Raw genomic sequence first — 16,402 nt, forward strand, 5'->3', positions numbered from 1 at the left:
TCCCAATCCATCCATTCTTTCTGGGCGGGGATATTAAAAGGTTCTGACTCTCTTTCTTGGATACTAGCGTTTTGGTTTTATATATATATATAAACACATACACACACACAAACAGGGGTGCGTGTTCAGTGCACTGGAAAAGACTAAAATAAAATCATTACAATTTTTATCTCCTCTCGCGTCCATTCATTAGACGCTTATCGGTTTTTGTTCCTTCCTTAGCTACAGCCTGCTATCAGCCCTGACCACTTGGTGGCAGCGTACGCTCATTTTTTTTTCCCTCTGAGGCCTGAGGTTTGTGCGGAAGAATGCAGCTGCCCCACTCCATCTGTTTTGCAGCTGAGCAGCGCAGGAGGGGGACCAGCTCCTACCAGTCAGTCTGGGGCTTTGTTGTCAGGGGGCTTCACTTGACATACATTACTGAGTCGTCCGCGGAACTCCTTTGCCAACTGCATTCCTGTGACCAAGAACCTGAAGGTAACCAAACCTTCGGTGGATACTCTATGTTCTGTTTGCTGAAGAGTTGCTTCTGGCCAGGACACGGTGGATTTGTCCATCTTCTCTGCTCTACACGGGGTCCAGGACTCTTCTTTCTGTTTGTCTGTCTTTCTTTCTTCTTTTTTTAAAAGACTTTATTTGTTTATTCATGAGAGACACACAGAGAGGCAGAGACACAGGCAGAGGGAGAAGCAGGCTCCCTGCAGGGAGCCCAATGCGGGTGGGACTTGATCCCAGGACCCCAGGATCACAACCTGAGATGAAGGCAGATGCTCAACCACTGAGCCACCAGGTGCCTCTGGACTATCCTTGCAGAGTGTCTTTTCAGGTACAAAGCAGTTTGCATCTCATGCCTCAACTCGGACTGCTTCAGAGCCCCTGCAATGAGTATTGTGTTAAGAAGGACTCTGAGGAGTGCACTTGATGGGATGAGCACTGGGTGTTATACTATATGTTGGCAAATTGAATTCAAATTTTAAAAAATGTAAAACAATCCATTAATTAGGAAAAGAAAAAGTAAAAGGAAGGACTCTGAGGTCCTTACTGCCCAGGCCCAGAAGGCAGCAATGTGATGCTTGATTATTGACAATGTCAGCTCCGTATTTGCTACCCTTATACTTTACCACGGGATGTGGAAAGGGCGGTAGGAAGTTATCTGCTACATGACATCCTGATTGGATCTGCATCGTTTTATATCCCCCATTCCACCCCAAATTTTTCCTGCATTTTTGCATCCTGAAAGCTGTTGCTCGGGGAAGGACAGTGAGCCTTCCTCATCATACACACGATCTCTCTGCCCTGTTGGTCCTGAGCTTCAGATGGAAGGAAGTCACCCTGGTGGCCCCTTTGCTCCAGGGCACTGCAGGCAGAAGCAGCAAAAGCCACGCATCAGTGTGTCACTGGACCAGTATTGATTGAGCACCGGCGAGAGTCCAAAATAAAAAGGCAGAGATGAGACAATTGTTAAAAAGCTGCCAACTATTCATAGAAGCTGGTCTTCTGAAAAAGTGGCTCTGAGAGCACAGGTTCTTAAAATGTGGATCCTCGTCCAACAGCATGAGCGTCACCCAAGAACTCGTCACAAATGCAAATTCTCAGGCTCCACCCTGGACCCACTGAGTCAGACACTCAGGGGTGGGACCCAGCCCTCTCGTGCTACAGCAAATCCTCCCAGGCATACTGATGCCCTCTCAGGGTAGAGAGCCAATGCTTTTGAGTAAAGCCTTCCTTCTCTCCACCCCCCTTCTTTCTTTCCTTGTTTGCTGAATTCCTTTGAAGAGCCAGGTACAAGATTATCTTGGTCTCTGCACTCGTGGAATTTACATACCAATGGGAGAGACAGTGACACTGTGGACCTCCGAGGGCACAAACCAGGGGCACCTCACCCAGCCTGGGGAATGGGAGCGGAAATGCAGATGTAGGCAGTAAAACCAGAGCAAAAGGTAAAATGTTAGACCAGAAAAATACAGGCAAGGCAATTCTCAACTTTCCTTTTCCTGCTCTGAATTAATAATTCTCTGCAAACTTCTCGTGGACCTCACCTGACACCCTGCTAGGGGGTATCGGGCCATCGGCGTGGAAATAGAGTCCGGGCAGGTCCTGCGGATGCATGACCCACAGGGCCAGGAGAAGACAGGGCAATCCAGAAGCCCGGGGCAGTTCCCAGGGATTGTTGCCTGGAGGGATGCAGGCCTGCAGAGTGCCAGATCTAGGGATCGTTTTGCAAATCAGCCTGGAAATCTAGATTTGTTCTCAGTGAAATTTCCTGGAAATGTTTATAAACACTCTGTAGGCCAAGAAAGAGATGCGTGGCAGCCAAATTTGGGTTCCTAGGAATGTCTGGCCTGTGGAGCGTTTGTTTCTCTGGCCGACATCTAGTGGTGGCAAGGGGTTGGTGCACGCTTTATCGCCCCTGGAGCCTAAGGGACAAACTTCTTTCTCCTCCTTTCTTAACTCTGTGTTTTGATCTCCAAAAAATATATTGTTAGGACAAGGTTTTGTCCTATGGCTATCCTCCTCCTCCTCCCCCTTCTGGAAAGCAGGTAAGCCGAGGGTGGGAGGCAGTGCTGCAAGGTTTCATAGAGGCCCGGGTGGGGTGTGTAATGACAGCCAGGCTTGAGGCCCTGCTCTGCTGCAGGGTGAGGGGCTTGGCAGGGTGGTTCCAGCCGCCTGAATGAAATATGATCAACATTCTGACCTGTCTGGGTTCAGGTCCTAAGAGCTGGAATGAACGTTAAGGATGTTTAGGCCGAATGGACATTCTGGGCCACCTCCCCGGTTGCTAAAGGCTTTTTGTGGTTGAGCTTTATGGTCGTCTTTAAATATTCCCCCCCGCCACCTCCCTTTCCCAAAATTATCTGCAAAAGTCTTTGCATGGGGAGAGCTCCTGGCCTGAGTCAGATTCTCCAAGGGGCCTGTATCTCCGGGGGGTGGAAGGGCGCAAGTCTGTAGCACCGGGTCCTCCAACCACAGTGGACGTGAGTCCTCCGTGCAATGCATGCAGCTGGGCCCTCTCCCCAGAGCCTCTATCACAGAAAGTCTTGGAGGCTTGCTTTCAGCTACAGACTTGGACAAAACAAGCCAACAGCACCGTTTGGTGATGGCAGCGTTTCCTAACTCCATCCTTTGCTATGTTGAAAGAGTCTAAAGATGCTGGGCAACAGTTCTTCATTCTGGGTGCTAGACTTAGTGACTTTCTGCTGAGAAGCCAAAAGAGAATGAGCTGGACTTTGAAGGAGGGGGACGGAGAGGTGGGCTTGACAGCATGACAGCATCATGACACCAACAGGTGGGATCTAGGGCTACAGAGTATGCTTACTCCCAGCTCGCCTCCATGTTTCTGCCTTGGCACTAGAGGTTGCTCAGAGGAGCTGCATACGGTGGTGCTAAGGGACCTTCTCTCCATCCTCCTGTGTGCTCCGGATGTCATCAACAGTTTGACTAAGTAATAGCAAAGACCCCTAAGAATTTCTGGAACCTCGGGGCATCTGGATGGCTCAGTGGTTGAGCATCTGTCTTTAGCTCAGGGCGGGATCCCAGGGTCCTGGGAGGGAGACTGCTTCTCCCTCTGCCTGTGTCTCTGCCTCTCTCTCTCTCATGAATAAATAAATAAAAATCTTTAAAATAAAAGAATTTCTAGATCTTCAAATTCTGTGTCCACCTGCCATTTCTGGTTCATAGGAGAAAGTCCACAGCTTTCTGTCGACACCATCATGCAAAGTGATGGCTTCCTCATCACACACTGTGGATGCCTGGCTGGGGGTGGGACATACACCTGCTCTGTGATGTCTTACCATGTGTGGTCCTGGCATGATGGGGACCCAGCCTTCCACCCTCTTCCCTTCTCCTCGTGGAAGCTTCTGGAACAGCACTCTGGGGAGGAGGGCAGGGCTTCCTGTGAACCTGACAAGGGTAGTGATTGGCTTTCAGAGGCTGGCCCCAGCTCATCTCCTATCTCTTCTACCTTCTGGGACTCCCTATAGTCCCTCTTCTGTGTTGATCTTTCCCTACCTACCTGCAAAGTTAAGAGATGGCTCTTTGCCATTCTCTGCCTTTTGAGGTTGTTGCCGGGACAAGCAGGAAAATAAATGAAAAAGGCTTTGAGTTCTTCACAGAGCAGGTCCTGCAAAGCAGATGTTGGGTGGAAGTTTCCAGATGACAGAAAATTGTACCAAGGCTTGAGGCAGGCTCTGCTTTACTCTTCCAGAGGTTAGGACTTTCCAGCTAGTGTGGTGGCCAAATTCACATAAGTAGGGGGAAGCCCTTTGCAGCTGGGAACCGGGTTGCTGGGTAAAAGGGTGAGAGCCTCAGATGGGGTAGGGGGCAGGTGCCTCCCTGACTCGGGGAAGTGGAATTTCAGGAGAGGAGATCGGTTTTGTTTTTGTAACTTCTCTCTTCCTGGACAGAGCATGCACACCAGGAAGGTTCTAGGTTTGCAGAAAAATGGGCAGCACTCCCTGCAGGGACATCGCTAATTCCCCTCCCTGCCCTTCCTGGGTATCCCAGCCTCAGCCAGGAGAGGCAGGGGCGCAGGGGAAAGAGCCTTGCATGGGAAGCAAAAGGTTCACTCAGCTCTTGCCCCTGCTCGGGTAGAACGAGGTGGGCCCTGGGGCATGTCCTTTCGTCTCCCTGGGCCTCCTGTGGAGTGTGGACATTAGAGCCGATTCCTGGAAAAGATCAGGATCCTGCGCTCTTGCCTTTCTGCTGAATAGAGAGAAGGAGCAAGTTTGACACACGGAAGGCACTTTGCTTTTTGAAAACTTTGGCTCTCCAGTTTATAGAATGACAATTCCTAGGCAGAAATGCCCCCCGACCCCCAATCACTCGGAGTGCAGCCTGATGAGATTCCAGCGCTGGCATCAGGACACAGAGGGTTTACATCTCTCCTGATGGCCCCCCGGGCCCCTTCTTGGGCACAGCTCCTCCTGGCCCCAGCCGGCTCCTGACACATGCATCTTAAGCCACATTTCTCCCTTTGGTTCCCTGGGTCAGCTTCCTGTGGCTGCTGTGACAAATGACCACAATCTTCGAGGCTTAAAACAACACAGATTTGTCCTCTTATAGCTCTGGAGCTCAGAAGTCTAAAATGGGTTGGCAGAGCTGTGTTGCTTCCGGAGGCTCTGGGGGTAGGGGAGTCTGTTTCCTTGTCCCTTCCTGCTTCTAGAGGCGCCCACATGCCTCGGCTCATGTCCTTGGCCACTCGGATCTCGCCTTCCATCCTCATATCTTCTTCTCTGACTCTCCTGCCTCTGTCTTATAAGGATCCTGGGGACTCACCTGGGCCCACCTGGATAATCCAGGCCAATCTCCCCATCTCATGGTCTTCACTATGATCGCATCTGCAAAGCCACTTCTGCCGTGGAAGGCCACAGGTCCTGGGGAGCAGGACGTGGACGTTTTTTGGGGGGCTATTCTCCAGCCCACACCCTCACACCACACAGGAGGGACCTCAAAGCCTGCACCTGAGCTTCCCAGGTCAGCCCTCCATCACGGGGCCCACGTCCACCAGCTCAGTCCTAGCTGGCTTTGAACTTCTACTGCACAAACCAAGAAGGTTGTGTCCCTGTTCAAATGAAACTAATACTAGCGAATGTTGATTTTGCCAAACACTTTCCTAAGCCTGCTTCTGCCCCTCCCCACTGGCTTGCACTCTCTCTCTTTCTCTCTCAAATAAATAAATAAATAATCTGGAAAAAAAAAAAAAGGAAAGAAAGAAAATTGAGACATGAGAAACATAAGGAGCCATCCCAGTCACACGCAGCTACACGGGGTCCCTCCTGCCAACCATCGGCGCATACACACACTGCCCCTTCTAGAAACTGCCACCCCAACACATGCCATGTTGGCATGCCGATTATTCTGAGCTGAAGGCAGTTGAGAATCAGCAGATGTAGGAAGGGCTCACTGCTGATCTCCCCCTTTCTACCTTAAAGCAGGTAATAAATTCCCCACGCGGAAGTATGATCCTCATACCAGTTCTGATCGGTAGTTTCTCAAGCAATTATCTGATGCCAACTAGGCGCCCTGAGATTCACATCACTTCTGACACCTTCTACATGGAGATTGCTCAGGCTTATGAGACTACCCTCTCCCCCAACTTCAGACGCCAAGCAAGTGTAAGTTAGAGACCTGTGTTTCTAACCCTAGTAGCTATAGACCCGGTGGGGGGAGGGGTGGGCTCCAGCAATCTCCTTCTTGGGTTTGATTAATTTGAGAGCGCGACTAACAGAACTCAGGAAACCAGTTTACTTAGTAGGTTACTGTTTACTACAAAGGATATTAAAAGATGTGAATGAACAGCCAGATGAAGAGATGTGTAGAGTGAGGTCCCGAAAGTAGAAGCTTCTGTCCGTGTGGAGGCTTAGCACATGGATGAGTTCTGGCCTACCAATCTGAATGCTCTCTGAACTCTATGCCTGGGTTTGAATGGAGAATCCATTGCAGAAGCATGGTTGATTAAATCATTGATCATTAGAGATTGATAAAACCTGTAGCTCTCCCTCCTCCCTGGCAGTCAGGGGTGGGCCTGAAAACTCGAACCCTCTAACTGTGGCCGTTTCCCCTGGCAAAATATCCCCTATCTTTAGGGGATTTCCAAAAGCCACCTGATGACCTTGACTCAGGTGTGGCTGAAAGGGGCTGGTTATGAATAACAAGACACCTACCTATATCACCTTTATGGCTCTCAAATGATTTTAGGAACTGAGGACATGATAACAAATATTATGGCAAAAGATGCTCCCATCACTCTTATCTCCTAGGAGACCCCAATTTACAAGCTGAGAGCAGGAACAGAGACCAAACTATGTATTTATTATAAATCACAATATCTCAGAGAGCTCCCCTCCCTGTATCTATACCGGGAAGAGGAGAACCCTGCCACCAGAGCCGGGGAGTCCACTCTGAGAAGAATCTGTACAGACAAACCCACTAAAATGATCCCCATCTTCCTTTTGTTTCTCCCATATTTGTTCTACTCACTTTCTCACAATTTAGCACCCCGTTTCCTTTGTCTTGTCTCAGTTTGCTTATTAGGCTACGTATTATTACAAAAGATATTCAAAAGTACGAATGAACAGCCAGATGCTCATTCAGGTTTCCACGATGGATCTACTGCTGTTGGTCGAAATGGTGTAGAAGCTCTCAGGCCTTTGGGTCTCCACTGCTTATACAGGAAGGTGTCCATGTACGTAAAAAACATTAACATCAAATACAATGATGTTTCCTCTTAGTAATTTCTCATCCACTAGTCCCTGCCATGCTCCTTGGCGATAAATTCCCACTTTTCCTTCTTATGTTTCAAGTTGAGCCTAGCCTCCCTCCCCAGCTGCAGTGGTCCCTAATTTATCTAGATAGTTTCCCTTAAATAAAGGCTTCCTTATCATTTTCAACAAGGGTCATGAGTAATGTTCTCATTAACACTGGTGGGGAGCCCGCTTGGCTTTCAAGACCACGGTCAATGTTACTGCTTTGAAAGAGCCTTTCCCGCCTGTTCACATCACTCCTTGTACAACAGACAAAGAAGCGCAGACAAGTTTCAGTGGGATTCCAAGACATGGACACAAATCATTATTAAAAAAAACAACACATTATGGGACACAGGATTCATTAGACGACCAGAACCCTATGTGTTGTAGGAGGAACCAGGCAAGTGAATGTCCAGAAAGAGGAGCTTAAGGACTAGGGAAACATCAATGGTCAGACCCCCCTGAAGCCCTAGCACAGAGGATGAGTCAGGGTTCATGGGGCACTCTGGGAAGCATATGCGTCTAAATGCCTGAGCTTTCAAACTTTTTCATGACAATCCATAGTAAGAAATACCTCTTCTATTGAGATCCAGTAGGAGGATCCTCCAGTAGTAGGACACACACACATACACATATATGAACATGGGAGAAAAAAAAACTTCCACAAAGCAACACTAATCCCTACTATGTGCAACTGTGATACAGTGAAAAGGACCTGGTCTTTGACACCTAGTTCCTGGCACAGCAGCTCCTAGAATTCTTGAAATTTCCTGAGTGAGAGAAGTGTCTTATGTTATCCACAAGGAGCCCCTTACAACCCATTCCATTGTGCTAAGGAGGTGACTCTCCGTTGGGCGCCTCCCTAGACAGCTTCAGGATGGGGGCTGGTCATCAGAGGAACTGACCTGTGAACAAGGTTACAGCTGGAAGCCCCACCCTCTGACCTCCTGGGAGGGGAGAGGGCCTGGAGATTGAGCTAATCACCAATGGAAAACGATTTAATCAATCGTGACTTCATAATGAAAGCTTGTAGAAGACTCAGGGTGATGAAATTTGAGGAGCTGCTGGGTTGGTGAGCACACCTAAGTCCTGGGAGAGTGGTCCATATCAACACCACGGGGATGGAGGGTTCTGCACTCAGGACCCTCTTTGGAGGGTACCCCACCCTATGTACCTCTCATATAGCTCTTCATTTATATCCTTGATATATTCTATCAAGCCTTTTCGTACTTCTGTGAGTTGTCCTAGCAAATTATCAAAGCTGAGGGGTGTCATGGGAACCCCTAAATTAGTAGTCAGCCAGGCAGAAAAAAGTGCAGGGGCCTGGAGACCCCTGCCCTTTGCAGTTGGCATCTGAAATGGGCCTGAGCCCTTAACATGTGGCATTTGCAGTCATTCAACTCATTCATCAGAGTTGAATTGAATTGCTGGACACTGGCCGGTGTCAGAGAGTTGGAGAATTGGTAGTTTCAGGGGCATAAAAATGACAAACACCAACATATGCTAATAGTTTCTATTCTCTTCTATTAATTTTCATCTTATTCAATTTGTTTTTTTTAAAGTGCTGTTTGTAACCAGCTAAATTGATTTCATAACTCTCTACTTGATCACAAATCATGGCTAAAACACTGTAATGTATTCGAGGCTTCTTAAGAAGCAGGAACATTGAAATTTCCTTGACTTTTTCAATGACCAAGCCAATATCCAGGATGGAAATGGCACTATTGCAAGTTCATGGAATATATGATTGAATGAATGGATAGATGGGTAATCTTTTGTATGGTCCTCACTAGTTTGGGGTTCAGTTTTAGAAAATCTCCCCCAGGGACATTCAGGCTTCATTAGTGGGATTTCTTCCTCAAATTCAGGTGAGTTTTGCCTACTGGAATTTCGGTTTATTAGGGCATCGTGAGACCCGTTTTGATAGGGGTAACTCTCCTGCATCAGTAGGGAGAGTTGGCTTGCCAAGTACAAAATTCATCAAAGGGCATTGGTTTTTCCTGTGTGTTATTTCCTTCAAGGTGGGATAACTAGATAAATTGCCCATTTGGATTCTGAGATGTTCATCTGCCAGGAGCATGGCCAGGGCAGCTCCTCCCCCAGTCCCGAGCTTCACAATAATAGCTGCTGTATAGTCCTCAAGTTGGCTCTTTGAACAGCCATGAAGACCTCAGAGGTCTCCATTCTAGGTGGAGATTTACGGAACATCCCAATCTCATCTGTAAGGCAATGCAAAAGGCAGCTTACCCCTACGGATGGCTAATTGCTCCAGTCCCATGCTACTTCTCATTACCTTCAGTTGGAGGAGGTGATGTATTCTGACCTTGTCCTAAACTTCTGGGGCTGAACCCTGTCTGAAGCCTGTTGACCCTCCTGCGCTGAATATACAAACATATAGTTGCTGAGTGATTAAGCTGATAGTATCAAGCAAAGTTTTGATTTGCGACTGACCCAGAGTGACCTGTAACATCCTGGTCCCAAGGGCTATTGGGATGGCCAGTGGGGTCATCTCTCTACCCGAGACTGGTGAAGACCTCTTCCCCCCACTAGGTCGGAACCTTCAGCCGATTCCAACTTGGAGTAATACTCAACACAGATTTCCTGAAATATACGGCCACTGCATGAAACACACCCCTATTCATTTTCCATGTGGAGCCTATAAAAGTGTGTTTTCTTCCCTCTTGCAAAGACTCTCTCACCCATCTGGTTTAAATTTGTGTGAGTTGCTGCCTGCCGTGAAAAGGGTTAATGATGACCGGGAGAGGAGAATTCGGTTTGCTCGGCTGGGCTTTGCACGAGTCCAGTTTCTCCCAGAGGTTGAGCCCAATCAGAAACAATCCAGGGGGCTGAGGAGGACTTCCTGTGATCCCCAGCAGGATTCTACATTCACAGGACAAATGTGGCACTGAGATCAGGAAATTCAACAGTGGTGGCAGCAACAACAGTATGGCTCCAAGAACATCTGCAGAGAGTATGGCCCCATGGCCAACGTAATAACAACTAGCACTTTAGGAACATAATAAAAATCACATTTCTATAATTGTGTAATATACAGACCCAAGACTGGAACATCACTTGTCTCAATGTGATACAAATTGGATGCAGGAGCTCGGGCCCATTGGCAAGCGCTCTTCCAGGGATGATTATTTTTATAGAGACCTCATTTCTGACCGGGCTTCAGCCTCATGAAGATGGGCTTCTTTTTTAGGTGGCCATTTCAAAAAATGAAACTTCAAAACTTAACTTCTTTTCTGGTCCTCCTGAAACGTGTCCAAGAATGTGACATCTTCCCGCGAGCAGAGAGGAATATTTGGATGTGTTGGCTGGGACACTTTCAGTAATGCTTTCCTTAAGAGCTTGACATCAGAAAGGAATTCACATGGGGCCCAAGTGAGCCATTTTTCAGAAAGGCCACTCTCTGGAGACAGTTCATTTGGAAAGCTGGCCAAGCCTGAATTAAGCAGACTTGTATAAATCTTGCTGTTACGATATTAAGAAAACGAGCCGGGATGTTTGATCACTTTCTGTTTTATGTGAATGTTGTAATGATAATACAACATCTTCTTTGGCTGCAAGCACCGTTATTATCCTGTAAGAAGGATAATAAAATGGGGTAGCGTATTAAAATGCAATTTAGGATAAGGTGTTGCTATGTGTGACAGTGAAAATGTTTGCAGCCTTCTTTGTAAGAGGGTTACTTTGCATCCCAGACTCACTAATACTCCACTCAGCCCAACGGGGTTGTCAGTACTTGATCATTTGAAATTGCATTGAAATTTCCCATATTTCATCTAGCTCCATCGCCAAAGCCGCCCTCTTAGGTTAAGTAGGGCAATTACGAATTCTTCCCATTTTTCAATGGCCACATGTGGAGCTCGCCCTGGCAATGGGAACAGGTTGAGGCTGACGCCAGGTCTTCTGATTCCCAGGCCAGCTCAGGTTTCTACCCCCCCACCCCGGGTGGTGTCCTTTCCCATGATTCCCTTCTACTGCCAATATGCTCCAAAAATCCAACCAAGTAGCATCCAGAATCCCTAAGTTGAAGATGATAATGGGCAGTTGTGGCACAAATAAAATCTATTTGCATCAAACCATTGCTAAGGTGAGATTCATACCTTTAACTCACCACCTTCTACCCCCCACTGACCCCATTGGGTAACTCAGAATAATAGGACCCTTCTGTTCTGGTTTGAATACATTTCCTATGATCTTGCTATCCAAAGTCTGGTCTACAGACTAAAAGCATCAGCATCACCTGAGAGCTTGTCCAAAAAGCAGAAGCTCGGGCCCCCCTCCCAAAGCCACTGGATCAGCGTCTGCATTTTAACAAGGGCCCCAAGTGAGTCCTAGGCATGTCAGGCTTTGGGAAGTACTGTATCTCCTAACTCATGCTTTTACTCAGTGCCGCCTATTTTATGTAGTGGTCGTGGGCTATGTGGTTTATGTGCAAGGAAAGTTGATGAGGACCGACCAACCAGAACATTCCTACCTGCATGCTCCCTTTCCATACATACTGAAGGAGAACTTAGACCAGAGAGGGGTGATGACTGTGGAAGGAAGGACCTGGGAAGGGTCTGGAAACACAGAGGACCCTGCCAGTAGCCGCCTGCAGACATCTGGTTTGAGGTTGCTCTCAAGGAAACAGACAGCGATACTGATCTTTTTTCAAAGGACAGGCACTCCCAGTGCCTCTTGATTATGAGCACTTTGGGGAATATGGTTGGAGAAACCCCTGGTCTGCTCCTGAAGGCAGACACAACCAAGCTGACCATTCCTATAGGCAGTGCCCTATTGGATGGGCCATGGGTGGAGGAAAACTGAGGCTGCATATTTCTTCTGCTGTTTATGTCTGGGGTCCTAGGTATGAAGCTGAGAGCTCCTCCCTCCTCTCAGCCCCCCCACCTCCCCCCCGCCCCCCAGCATCCCCAGCTTGGGTCCAGTGTCAGGACCTCCCCTCCAGGCTGGGCTACCTTGGCTCCCTCTGGAAGCTGTCGATCTATATAGCTAAAGCCCCAATTCCTTCTCTTGGGTTGCTGAACCCTCCAGCCCCTCTTCCACCCTGCATCTTTGCTTTTTGCAGGAGCTGCCAGATGTCAAATTGCTTCATATTCTGCGGCTTCGAGATCCAGGCAAATGTCCATGAAGGAGAGGATCGTAACCACCAAGACTCAGTGTGAACGCAGGGCCCTGGATTCTGTTGTGGGTGAGTAGTACGTTGAGCGATTTCAAATGGCTCTCCTGGGAATTGGTTGTCAAATTTTTGGTGTGTTCAGGAAATGTCTGCCACATTTTACATCAACATTTTCAAACTGCGAGTGAGTGAAGTGTTGAATTGTAACAATGAGTGAGTGAGATGAATGGATCACAGTGCCAACAGCAAACTAGCTTGGGTAACAGAAGTTGCTCATTTTATTTTAATCCTTTGGTCTGACACAACTGTTTCTGGTGTTTTGCCGCATAGACTATAAATCCCATCTCGATGTCACATAGAAGCCACAGTATGAGGAAGCCTTTTTTACAGAGATCATGGTGGAGAGGATTGGGTGCCTCTTGGCCATCTGCCATCACTCTATTTCAAAGTCCAGAAGGGTCAAAGTCTATCAAGATAGATTTAAATAGGCTTCTAATCACTCCCTTACTCAATACCCCTGAGCGTCTTACTCAGGGGCTCAAAGCATTTATGTTACCATCCTAGGATTTCCAAATGTTTAGGATTCTACTCTAATTTCATCCCATCCCTGAGATTTCCCTGCCCTCTACTTCCCTCCTTCCATCCCAGCTGGGACGGGGGCCTCCTTCTAGCTTCTGCTACCTCGTGCCCAGCTGGCCAAGGCAATTACAGCCCAACAGCAAGGCCCATCTTTCCTACATGCTGATTGCTCAGTTACGTACTCTCCTCCCATCTACCCTTCAACCATGTTCCCAGAAGAAGACATGCTGGCTCAGTGGCATCATACAACCTGCTTCAACTCACGTATCTAATAGGGGGCAGCCCAGGATTTTGTGCTCCCAGATCCTGTTCTTTTCACCAGACCCATGATTCTCAAAGTGTGGTCCCCAGAACAGTAGTGGGAGCATTACCTGGGAACCTCTCAGACCCCATTCTGAACCTTCTAAAACAGAAACTCTGGGAGTGGGCCCAGCTTCTAAGACCAAATCAAAACACAGGAAAGCCCTGTGTTTTCACACCCCCTCCAGGGGATTCTGGTGCAGGCACAAGTCTGAAGAACTGCTCTTCTCTCCCACACTTAGTGTCCTGTGATGTATGTTATTTTAGCCACTAGACTGTAAGCTCCCTGAAGGCAGGACTTAGCCATCTCTGAGTGAGGCACCATGCTAAATGCTGCTATGGAAATTTCATGGCAATAGCTAACATTGAGCTCTTACCGTTTGCCGGATGATGTGCTAATCCTATCTGTCTGCATGGGATCTAGCTCTGAATGACCCTTGGAGGCAGGCAGTGTTATTACCTGCCTTTTACAGGCGAGTACCCCCCAAGGGTCAGAGAGGTGAAGTAGCTTACTCAAAATTCCATGTGTTGCATGGGGAAGCTGGGATGGGAACCCCAGGTCTGACCCCAGAGCCCTTTCCACTAGCAGGGCTCTCCTGCTTGGCACATGCTTACTAAATTGCCTCATACCATTTGAAAGTCTAAAGTGCACAAAAGGGGAGAGCTGACACACAGAGCATCCTAGGAGGATAGAGAGGGCTTGGGTTTCTCTCAGAAAAGAAGGTGTGGGTTTCTTAGGGAAGCTAAATTGCATTCTCAAGTCCCCTTAATTTCACTTCTGATATATCTAGTTATCTTAAGCTCCAGTACAGGGATAGTGCCAAACTGACTCAGTAGTGTTGCTTCTAAAGGAACTTGAATGCCTTGAATTCTGCATTGGAAGGAGCAGCCTTCTGGGGAGTTGGGGGGAAAGGGTTAGTGGGTGAAGGGAGAGGAGTGTTTGCAGGTGAGGGCTCCACAGAGATGCTCCAACCACTTAGGATCCATGTACCATTAGCCACAAGCCACCTACTCTCCCTGGCCCTTGGTTCTTTCATCTGTAAAATGGGGATGATGGTAGCAGCTATTTTATTTGTCTGTGGCTCACATGAGATGGTGGCTATGAGAAAGTTTTATCAGTAAGAAGTAATGTCTGAAAAGTTCTATCTTCTTTGTTGTGACCACTGGTTGAGTCACAAGGTGGGGAGGGTAGCAGCTAAGGGATGCTCACCCAGTCTTGATTTCCGCCCACAAACAGATGTTTTTCTACAAGCTCTTCCTTCCCCAAGACACATGCATGATTTCTCAGCGCCTAGGGGAAGGAGTTCATGGTGGTTTTGTAACAGGGAGAAAGCAGCCTTAGGAGATGGGCAGCAGAGAGTCCCTCTTAAGGACACCAGGCTGTTTTGCCCCCCACCCCTCCAGGACAATGGCATGGCTCAGCCCAGACCTCTAGACTCCCACTTAGATATCTGGGTTTCCCCCACTGGACAGCCTCCTCCCACCCCTACCCTGTTTCTTCTCACCCATCCCTCTACAGGCACCAAAGGCCTTTCTAAAATGTCTTCACATTCATGAGACACCAGCTGCGAAATCCCCCATTCCAAATAAATGAGAAGGGAACCCCCTCCCTCCAGGATTTGCTAGTGGCCAGGCCACCCCAGGCCAGGATACAATTTCGAGGCAAGGCGGGGGTGGCATGTGTGTGTAATTGCTTCCTGAGAGGAAGACCATGAGAGCCTGTTGCAAATGAGGTGTTAATGATGAGCGCCACAGGGTTCGTTACTGGAGCGAAGTCCCATATGGAATGACTACATTAAGTTGCTTTTTATGGATGTGGCCCTTCCCCTTTTGCAAGGGAGCATCCCACAATGGGAAAACAAAACACAGTGAAACAAGTGGAGCAGACTCCACCCTCTTGACTGCTGCTGAGCTGTGACCCTGCTGGTTTACCCACCATGGTGTCTCCTCAGTCTTGTGACCAGATTGAAGGAGGGGTTTCCTGATGGGAAAAGAAGGCTGGGACGGTGCTGGTGGATGCATTGCTCTCAGCACCAATGGTCGGGCACTGGATGACAAATCAGGGTTTCTGGTGTTCAGTTTGAAATCTGAGGTTCGGAGAAAAAAGTCACTTTGACAAAGCTCTGGAAGTTATAAGAGTAGGAGGTCTTTCGTCTATAAAATAGGTTTAATAATACCAGTCCTAGCTCCTTTTAACCTTTGAAAAACTCCCTCAGATGACATCTTAGATTCATGAATGATGCCATTACCAGAGTTCAGGTCCACTCACCTTATTTTATTAAACAAACATCAGATTCTCAAAGTGGCAAAGTCTCTTATCCAAGAACACCAAATCGCTCAGTGGTTGAATGATGACTGGGACTGTGGCCTTCCAATTTTGAGGAGGATTACTTTTGGTTCTAATTTTGGCTGAAATAGAACTTTGCCAGTCCCCATCCCCTCTACAGATGAGTCTAATCTCAACTCCTAAAGCCTCAGCATGATTTGGCTGAGTGTGGCCCAGGCCCTGGATTCTCTGCCAACCGAAATATTTGTGGTACCCCTATCCTTGTTGTCATGTGGGCCCAGCAAACAAGCTATCTGATTGGCTATGGATATGGCTCAGGCATCTCTCTGTTCCCCTTGGCAAGAAAACCAGTGCCTACAATACAAAAGATGTAAGTTGGACTAGCTGAACCAAAGAAAATTCTATATGTTCTCAACCATGACATTTAATTTAATCTTTCCCTTTTGAAGATAGGACAATCAGCTAGATAAAAATGGGACTAGTGAGAGCTTTCCTGTGGAGTTGAGTGTCAGCAGTACTGTCAGAGAAGTGACAGTTTTGAGGAAGTAGCATCCCCCAATGTCATATTATTGGTTCAGATTTGGAATTCATTTCAAAGCCAATCGACTTTGCCCAAATAAATAAAAGAGTTGCCTTTATCTCATTAAAAGGCAAAGAGAAATTTCTAGAATGTTTGCTGGATGGGGCAAGTGGGAGATGTTAATGATCTCTACATGCTCTCAAGAAAGGCTTGATGTTCACTGGTGTTCATCTACATTCCGAGGAGGGATTTGGCTGCAGAGTGCAGTGGTGAGCACAATTGGATATGTTTCATTAAGACTGCACCTCCGTCTTTTAATTAACTTCTTGTTCCTGTCTTTG

The sequence above is a fragment of the Vulpes vulpes genome, chromosome 12 (genome assembly GCF_048418805.1).
Source record: "Vulpes vulpes isolate BD-2025 chromosome 12, VulVul3, whole genome shotgun sequence".
Taxonomy (NCBI): Eukaryota; Metazoa; Chordata; class Mammalia; order Carnivora; family Canidae; genus Vulpes; species Vulpes vulpes.